The sequence below is a fragment of the Leuciscus leuciscus genome (assembly GCF_965113295.1).
Source record: "Leuciscus leuciscus genome assembly, chromosome: 11".
NCBI classification, from domain to species: Eukaryota; Metazoa; Chordata; class Actinopteri; order Cypriniformes; family Leuciscidae; genus Leuciscus; species Leuciscus leuciscus.
In genome coordinates this window covers 16,899,391-16,909,638 of record NC_138735.1, presented here as the reverse complement: position 1 = coordinate 16,909,638, position 10,248 = coordinate 16,899,391, and positions in this window count along the sequence as shown.

The window sequence follows — 10,248 nt, the reverse complement described above, 5'->3', positions numbered from 1 at the left end:
AGAGCTAATAGAATGTGTAAAGGAGTCAAAACAGTGCCAGGAATTCCCCCGTTACACACACAAATGAAGATGCCCGAACCGAACTGCAATGGTAGCTCCTATGACGAGAATAACCAGGTATGCTTGAGCATTGGTAAAAGGTCGCATCATGTTTTTGGTTCGTTTAGATGTCTTTAGTCAGTGTTGTGTTCATATTTCACTCGAGTTCATTTGGAAGTGGGCTGAGACCTCCTGAATAGATGGGTCTCGGTCGGTTTGTTTGGTCCACACCAGGATTCAAGTGTGAACACACCCATAAACTATCAGAAATTATTCAGTTCTATTAATATCTTAATAGTTTCTCCTAAAAATCAGTGAGATTAATTGAGAAGCAAATGAAGAAATGTGCGTGCGTGTGAGTGTTTGTTCCATACACTGGTCAGTTTCAGTGTTCTCTCTCAGATAGTAGAAAGAAAATACATAATTTAAAATACATATTTAAGAGTTTATTTTATTGCACGTTATCTATTCGCATTTGTAGATTTGTATTACAGTACATGTCTTTAAAAGCTGTTTGATTTTTTTTTTCTCACTCACTCAACAAACTGTGCTCAGATTTGCCAAGATACCAAAGTCTGCAACCATATTTAGATACTTCAGTATGAACATTTCTCAACAATTGTTCTAAAAAACCAAAATTACCTGGCATATACCCACTTTAAATGTTATTCTTTTTCTTGTCTATAATCATCTGACACAAAGTAATACATTTTGAAAAATGACTCTCTGGCTATTAGTGATACTGTGAAATTGCATACTGTAATTCAAGCAGACAGTCATAAAGAATCAAAAGTCTGAATGTAAATGAAATGAACATGTATCAGTAAAGCAGATCCATCCATGATTCACGCTTTAATGACGTGGATTGGTAAGAATGGCAGGACTGCAGGACCTCGGTGGGGTCCCAGGGGAGAGGGGATTGGAATCCACTGGGTCAGCTCATGATTAGTGGGAGGGTACAGTTTAGGTTTAACCCTCATTCTAATCAATAGCTGATCATCACCAGGGCCACACCGCTATAAAATTAAGACATGCTAATGCTCTGTAGGACAAAGCTGTCAAAAAAGTGTAGATAACTTCTAATAAGGAAAAAATAAAAAGAGAATAGGGAATGTACCTATATAAATGTAATATTACTGAATGTAATATTTGCCTGGATGTTTCTGCACAATAGAGGTTTTAAACATACTTTGCTTAAAATACCCTTGAAATCCTCGATAATTTATATTATATTACATTATTATAAACTAGGCTATTTAAAAAAAATCGAATGCTTATACTTCTTTGCATTAAGAATAAACTAATAGACTAATATTTTGAAATCTCATTTTTTTTAAATAAAATAAAATAAAATAAAATACAGATCAACGTTTGCGTCACCTAATTCTGATAATCATTCATATATAAGAAATCATAATAAATAAATAAATAAATAAATAAAACAAAAATATACAATTTTACCATTAAGTGCATGTCTGTGTGAGCTATAATGCATGCATATACTGTATACTGCAACAGCTGGAATAGGCCTATGTGTGCGCATGTTTTGTACATGCATGTATGATCGTATATTTGGAAGGACTGTCCTAAAGCGCTTAGGTCAACTCTTTCACACTTACTGACCACTGCTGATGATAATGTCCCCTGTCAGTCCTCCCCACCACTAAGGGCCAAAGCCTCACAGCTGCGCTAACTAACCCTGATGTGCAACCTCATTTGGCTACTTGTGTCACACCTGGAGAAACGCTTCAAGAGCAACAACAGGAGCAATTACTCATCAGGCCTCATTCATTAGGGTGTTATTGAGGTAAGGATTGTGAACAGGTACTTCAATGGACACTACACCATCTAATAGGTCACTGGGGTATATTACCTGCGTGAGAGGATGGCCATCATGGACAGTTCACACTGCTCACAAAGGTTCAAAAGCAACAGACAAAGACATCTTAATAATGTCTCAACTGTCTTTTGGTGGACATGGACTCACCTGGGGAGCTTATTATTGTGGTTAAAGGCCATGAATTTGAGACAGATACTGCAATTATGACACATGGGCTGATGAATCCACAAATTACAATGAGGTGAAGTGAACAGAAGGGAAGAGACGAAAGTTTTTAGAGAGCTTCAAATGTACTTCATAACCTCAGACCTGCCGCTCAAAGTATAGCATAAAGTGCACTGTTTCATGGTCAAATATTAGCAAAACAGCAGTTCAACATTAATGCAATATATTTCTTAATTCAAAAAAGCATGTTTAACCTCCTGCAAGTAAATACCATTGATGAAAATTACCAAAAATATAATAAATAAAATTGTTAAAAGATTATATATAAAAAATATATAATTATATATAAAATATAAATATCTGAAAATAAATATAAATAAATGACATATTTATATAATATTCATTAAGGATAAATGCACCATATTTGCCTGGATGTTTCTTTTTAAAGTCTTTAAAAAACAAAACATACACACACTTAAAATCCTTAAAATCCTTGAAATATGATATCATATAATATAGTGTAAAATAAAATAAAATAAAAAATAAAAAAAATAAAAAAAATAAAATAAAATAAAATAAAATAAAATAAAATAAAATAAAATAAAATAAAATAAAATAAAATAAAAAATTATATAATATAATATAATATAATATAATATAACATAATATAATATAATATAATATAATATAATATAATATAATTTAATAATATTATATTATATTATATTATATTACATATAAAATGTAGTATTATTTATTTATCTATTATTTTTTCCCAGCAGCCAAGTGCTTTTTATATGGTTTATTAGCACATTCTCACTAAATGGCCTTTTTTCTCTCACATTAATGAACCCATTTCTCACAATGTTCTGAACCAGACCCAACGCTCATTAAATGTCTTCACTTCTCTTCTACTCGCCTGTTAGGAGAGAAGTTATTGTACTGGGAAAACAGCCATTACTTCTGCATCACGCTGTAAATCTTAGATTCCATGAACTATTTGTGTTGTTGTCCAGTGAGGTCATCGCTCTCGGTGTATTCAGCTCTCAATAGTTGCTCTGCAAGGTGGAGTGAAATATTGCGGATGATGATGGTGGTAATTATTGGTGATTTTCCCAGGCCCTATCTGTCATTAAGCAGGACTGCATCATCTTCTAACTGAGGAAAGACAGACGATTGGTTGCTGATTATCGGCCAGATTCACGGTTCAAGCTGTGAAGTCACATGGGGTTTACAAGAGGTGAGACCAAACATCTCCAGCAGTGGACAGAGCAATTGTTCCATTTCCATTTGTTAGCATTAGTTTACAATATGAGTTAACATTAACTAACAATGAAAAATACTTTACTTGAGTTAATTGATTTCAATATAGTTAAGTTAATTAATTTTCAACACTTTATTTCACAGTGACCTTATGTTACATGTAATTACTACATTCATAACTATAAATTAAGCATGATTACATGCAAATGACCATAAAACAAACCCTAATCCTATGCATGTAGTTCATTAATATTACTTTAATTTGTAATTAATGTATAATTACACTGTAACAAAGACACCTTAAAATAAAGTTAGACATTTTTTCAATTGATTGTCCATTCAAAGTGTTTGAATATCTCATATTCACATTCAGATACAAATATAATGTAATATGACTGCATTAAATCAGCAAAACTCCAGCAGCGAAATCTAAATCTTATGTTGCAAATGAAGCTGCACTGTTCTGGCATTTCCGCCGTTATCCATTTGGAGTTTATAATCATCCAAAAGACCTTGTTTGGCCAGCGTTCAGCGAGCCGAAACAGATTTACACACACTGAACGGGGCAAAGAGAATGAAAGTTCTCTATCTTAGTCTTGGTTGGGCCTAGACCCCTGTTACTATCTATCTAACACACATTCCGCTTTGCCTTTAATTACCGTCTTCATGCGCGGAGAGCTTTGATGAGTTGATTAAGCTAGGCTTTGCTGTTCCAGTCTCTAGCCTCGTGATGAATTAGTCTCAAGCTTATTAACTGACTTATTCTGATCAATAAACTGCCGGGGCTGAACATTGCCAGAACAAAAGGAAAAAATGCTTTCTACTACACACTGGGAAAGGTAATCAAAGCAGCACGATTATTAGGGTAACTGAGAACAGGAGGTATTGATAGGCTGATTTTTCATTGGTGAAATACACAGAGACGAATATCAATTAACCCTTGTGTGGTGTTCTGTGTTCATATATTTGTTATTCAGCCAGTGTTCGTGGGTCTGGTGGACCCGCAGCATGTTTGGGTTTTTAATTCAACACAATAAAAAAAAAAAGTTAAAATACTCAACATGTTTACTTCATCCCAATTACAAAACATGTTTACTTCATCCCAATTACAAGCAATATAAACAGCATATATGGTTAATATTTCCTCTTTAGCTTTGTTAGATCGCATTTAAGAATTGCAACCCTGTGCGGGAATAGCAGGGGTAGAAACACAAAACTCACTCTTGCACTCACACTCTCTCACACTTACACACAATCTCTCTCTCTCTCTCTCTCTCTCTCTCTCTCTCTCACACACACACACACACACACACACACGTTGGGTTTTCATGTCTTACAGAGACTTTCCAAAAACATAATGGTTTTTATACTGTATAAATGTTTTTTATACTTTATACTGTTTCCGTTTACACTAACCCTACCACTATACCCACCACAGAAAACTTTCTGCATTTTTATATTATATATATATATATATATATATATATATATAAAAAACTTCATTCTGTATGATTTCTGAGCTGTTTTCCTCATGGGCCCAAAATAATATCTCCACAAGTTCAAAAATGAGTGGTATTATTTTTGTTTGGTCCCCACAACGTAGGTTTTACCAAGACCACACACACACACACACACACACACACACACACACACACACACACACACACACACACACACACACACACACAACACACACAACACACACACACACACACACACACACACACACACACACACACACACACACACACACACACACACACACACACATTTTTAATATTTTAGACTTTCCATAGATGTAATGTTTTTTACACTTTACAAACTATATATTCCCTTAACCCTAAACCTACCCATCACAGAAAACTTTCTGCGTTTTTACATTTTCAAAAAGCGTATGATAAAAAGTATGATTTCTAAGCTGTTTTGCTCATGTCAAAATGTTCACAATTTTACTATCTTTATGGGGACGTTTGTTCCTCCTCTCAATGTAGGTTAAATAAGAACACACACACGTACACGCTGTGCTGTCAATCTGGGTGGGCTCGAAATGGTCTCTCCATGTATGACCTCCCTGTGTGAAACATCCATTGTCCCATGAGAGGTTCCTCTAAAGCTGATCTGAGCTGACCAAATGCCCCTCATCACCTTTCCTCCAGCAAGAGAATATTGCAGCCTTCTGTAACCACAACATCCAGCAATGGAGAACACAACACATGTTTTAGGGGATTAAAAATGCTTTTCTCCTCATTGATCACTAACACTAGCTGATATCAACCAGACAGGATATTTTGTGTCAGGAAGTGGCAACACGGATGTAGAAAAGGGCCGGTTATCTCACACAGGGGACTTGAAGGATATGACGGGGTGTATTTTTTACGTAAAAAGCAGCTTTCTGGATGCAGACGCTGTATCGTATGAGGCCACTCTCAGTGTTCTTGTATTCAACATGCTACTAATGAAGATTGCATGTAATGGACACCACAAGCTTCCTCACGACCGGCCGTATTGACCTCTGTGTCTCCTTCCCCCTGCGTGTGTGTGTGTGTGTGTGTGTGTGTGTTATGACTGTGCAGCGCTGATGGGATGCCTTTGGATGATGTTCTGAACCATTAGCTTGACTATTCTCTATTGCAGCTGCATTGATCCAGAAAAACAAGCTCATTCTAGCAATCAGACGTTCTGAAGAAGACTTACTCTTCCTTTTTTACTTCCTATAGTATATTTGTTTTTCATTTATTAATGAAAGCGTAACTCTCGCCAAAATGCAACCTAGGGTCATTTTGTTAATCTACCCGAGGCAAACTTTCATTTAAAAGCATAATTATTATAGAAACGCCACTTTTAAATTTGACCGTATTTTCGTTTTCGGTCAAATTGCCTTTTGAATGGGAGTGCCTGGGGCACTTCTATGATAGCATCAAAATTGCTATTTTTTAAGACACAAAGAAGGCTCGACACAACATGAAACTTTGCTCGAAGTATCACCAGGGGCTCTACACATGGACTCGAGAACATTGCTTGTGTACACAGAGTTCTTTTACTAAAAAGAAAGATTTTGAACAACTCACTGTAGCTGTTGTTGTTTCCGTCCGCCGGCATTTTGTCAGTCAAAAATAGTCGATCTCTGAATGCAACATAACAGGGAGGAGAGTAAAGATGGAAAGCTCCTAAAGCTTAGTTCCATATAAATTCATGGATAATTTGTTGTTTTGCCGTTAGTGAAAATCAATGTTGACCTTATATTTGAAAAAGGATCCTCAACTCATATAAAAAACAATACTAAAATTCAGAGTCAGTTCATTTGCATTCGGAGATCGACTATTTTTGACTGTCAAAATGCCGGTGGACGGAAACAACAACAGCTACAGTGAGTTGTTCAAAATCTTTCTTTTTAGTAAACTCTGTGTACACAAACAATGTTCTCAATGCTCGAGTCCATGTGTAGAGCCCCTGGTGATACTTCGAGCAAAGTTTCATGTTGTGTCGAGCCTCCTTAGTGTTTTAAAAATAGCGATAGAAGTGCCTCATTCACTCCCATTCAAAAGGCAATTTGACCGAAAACGAAAATACGGTCAAACTGAAAAGTGGCGTTTTTTCCATTCTAATTATGCTTTTAAACTAAAGTTTGACAGATTAACAAAAAGACCCTAGGTTGCATTTTGGCGAAAGTTACGCTTTAAGGTATTGATATGAACTATTCCGGTCACAATCCATCACTTTATATTAATTTAATTAATAGTAGCCTACTAATTAGAACATTTGCTGATTAAAAATACAAACCATTAAGTTTTAATCCAAAATGTGTTTCTCACACGGGATTCTTTCGGTCAAACGTTTGGAATCATTCAAAAAAAAATTACATGTTTTTGAAAGAAGTACCTTATGCTAACCAAGGCTGCATTTATCTGATCAAAAATACAGTAAAAACAGTAGCATTGTGAAATAATATTTTCTTTAAATATCTTTTCAAATGTATTTTTCCCTTTGACATAATCTGATCCATTAGGTGTTTATTAATGCCTGTGTGGTGTTATTTTTGTAAAAAAAAAAATATTTTGTTAGTAGTTATTAATAAAATAAAAAGGGAATTCCATCTCTCCATTGCCAGCTGGGATGTAAAAACTTTGATGCTCAATATCTCAGAACTACCCTAAACGGAGATAGAACATTATAATTCTAAGCTCACGATTTGCTGTTCAAGAAACAACGTTTACATTTGTCAATTTTTATTTTTTTATTTTTTTTATTTTTGTGTGCAGGTCACTTTTTTCTTTACTTTTGAATGGAAATAAGAGAAGAAAAAAAAAAAGACTTCGCAATGTCAGAAAAAATGCTCATGAGAACTGTCAGGTGTAAAGTTCTTTATCAATAACCCCAACAGCTCAATATCGCTTTGCTTTAAATGGGAACTGGTCTCTGATAACTCCTCATTGAGCTGTGAGTGTGGAAGGGAAATCTGAGCAGTAATACTAGCCATTTAGCATATGGCATTCTCAACATGTAAACATAGGCACAGGGCAGAGGCTGCAGTAAAACAGCCTCCTGGGATCAGGACCAGGTCCCCAAAGACCCCATTTTTAACACACACACTCACATACATGCAGTAATGGAGGTTTCCTGATGTCCAGTCAGAGCCTTTATAGCACAATGACAACCTGAGGTCACTTCACTCGGTCCACACGGACCTCTCGCCCACCCACCCAGTGCCTCTGAATCAATCATGTTATTTCACTTTCCTCCCCTGTTATGTCAGATTTAAAATTATATTAGGTTTTACATTTGTATGTTCAGATTGTTAGAGAACATCATTTAGAGAAAATGTTTCTATTTTGTCTTTATGTGTTAAAATGATTTTTGTTTTGAATCATTTTTAAAACTTTAATTATTTAAAAAATCCGTTTTTCCCAATGAAATCCTTTACATTAAAATGCTTTTAATTTAATTTTGGATATTCAAATCTACTTCTATATATTTGGATTTATTCATATTATTTAAAATAAATAAATAACATAATTAGAATTTATGAATTTATATATAGACACTGTTGAAAGAATGTAATTAAAATGTTTCTGTTTTGTCTTTCAGTTATCATCATCATCATTATTGTTAATTATAAAAATATTTTAATATTATTTTATAATTAACAATAATGATGATGATGATGATGATGATAACTGAAAGACAAAACAGAAACATTTTAATTACATTCTTTCAATAGTATCTATAAATAAATTCATAAATCCAAATATATATATTAATAAATGTTAATATTAATGTATGTACTATATATTAATAAATCAGTAACACCTTAGAATATGGTTTAATTTGTTGACATTAGTTAACATTTGTTAATGTGAACTAACAATGAAAAATACTTCTAATGCATGTATTCATCTTAATGTTAATTTCAACATTTACTTATACATTAAAATCAAAAGTCGTATCATTTCATATATTTTAATGGCCCTGAGTTGACATGGACTAACAATGAACAGCTGTATTTTTATTAACAAATGTTAACAAAAAATCACAAATACTGTAACAAATGTATTGATCACTGTTAGTTAATTGCTTTAACTAATGGACCTTATTGTAAAGTGTTACCAAAAAAAGAATAATAAAATGAATAATGAATATACTGGAGGGTCAAAAATTGTATATATCTTTTTATATAATTCTTTACTACATAATATGTAATGTCCCAAATATTACACACATGTATGAACATTATAGGCTACTGCGTTATATCCTAAACTATAGCACTACAAGTATGCAGCACTACAAGTATGCTATGAATCTGTTAGGATGCTCTAGATCTCCATTTGACCATGATATATGTTTTAAAAATGCAAAAACCACGTAAAAGCACTGAAAGTGTAGGGTGTTAAAGGGGTTAGATGCCGGGAACTCTAGAGCAGGGCTAGAGAGGCAGTAAAGGCTTGTTAGGGTACATTAGGCAGAGAGGGGATTATAAGACTTCATAAATGTTTCAGAGATACTCAGGGACTATGTCCTGTGGCGGCTCTCCATGGGAGAGAGCTGTGGCTTTGCAAACGGTCGCTGTCTCCATAGTGTGTGTGTGTGTTCCTGTGTAAAAAGAAAGCACATTCTTATTCCACCTTTGTCATGTATGCATGGGTTTAATTGGGTGCTCAGTGTTTAAAGTGCTCAGGCTTCTGTGATTTTGTTTTAAAGGCTTCTTGATTGTTTAAAGCCTGATTTTATTTCTGATCAATTAATGAAAATTCAAGTTGTATCTCATTTGTGAAATTCCATAAAGTAACCAAAATGATCAGAGATGTTTTCAAGCCAAATATATCTACATGAGGTGAAGCCCACAGCTTCTCTTTGGAGGCTCATTTCAACAGACTCAACAGCCCTCGGCCAGCCGTCCCGTCCCACTCCAGCCAGTGTTTGAGAGTGTGTATTTATCTTTGCAGTTACTCCTCCTGACCTCTGAGTACCTTTGGGAGCTGGAAAGGGTCACTGCCAATTGTCCTATGCACAAAAGAAAGGGCAGAACATTGCTTTTGAGAGACAGAGCGAAAGAAAGACAGTGTCACAGATTCTTCAATCATCACACTCATTAAACAGATTAATAGACTATCCTGGGAAAGACAAGGTCATCATCATATACACAATACACACACATATATATATAAAATTGGCAGATTGCTCACTCACACAAGGAATTTCATTTTGGTTTATAGCTTTGTACACCTATTAAATACAGACGGTAAAAACATAAACAAAGTATAACAAAACAACAATAACGCGACGTTCATTCAAAGCTGGAATTCTTGACTAAAAACCCTAGTAGTTTGACATTATCTTTTAATATTATTACCGTAAAAAAAGAAAAGAAAAAAAGATTGTGAATGATGCTAGCCTGAATGAAGTCATTTTATTGACAGGAAAAACAGGAGCCGGAAATATACGTA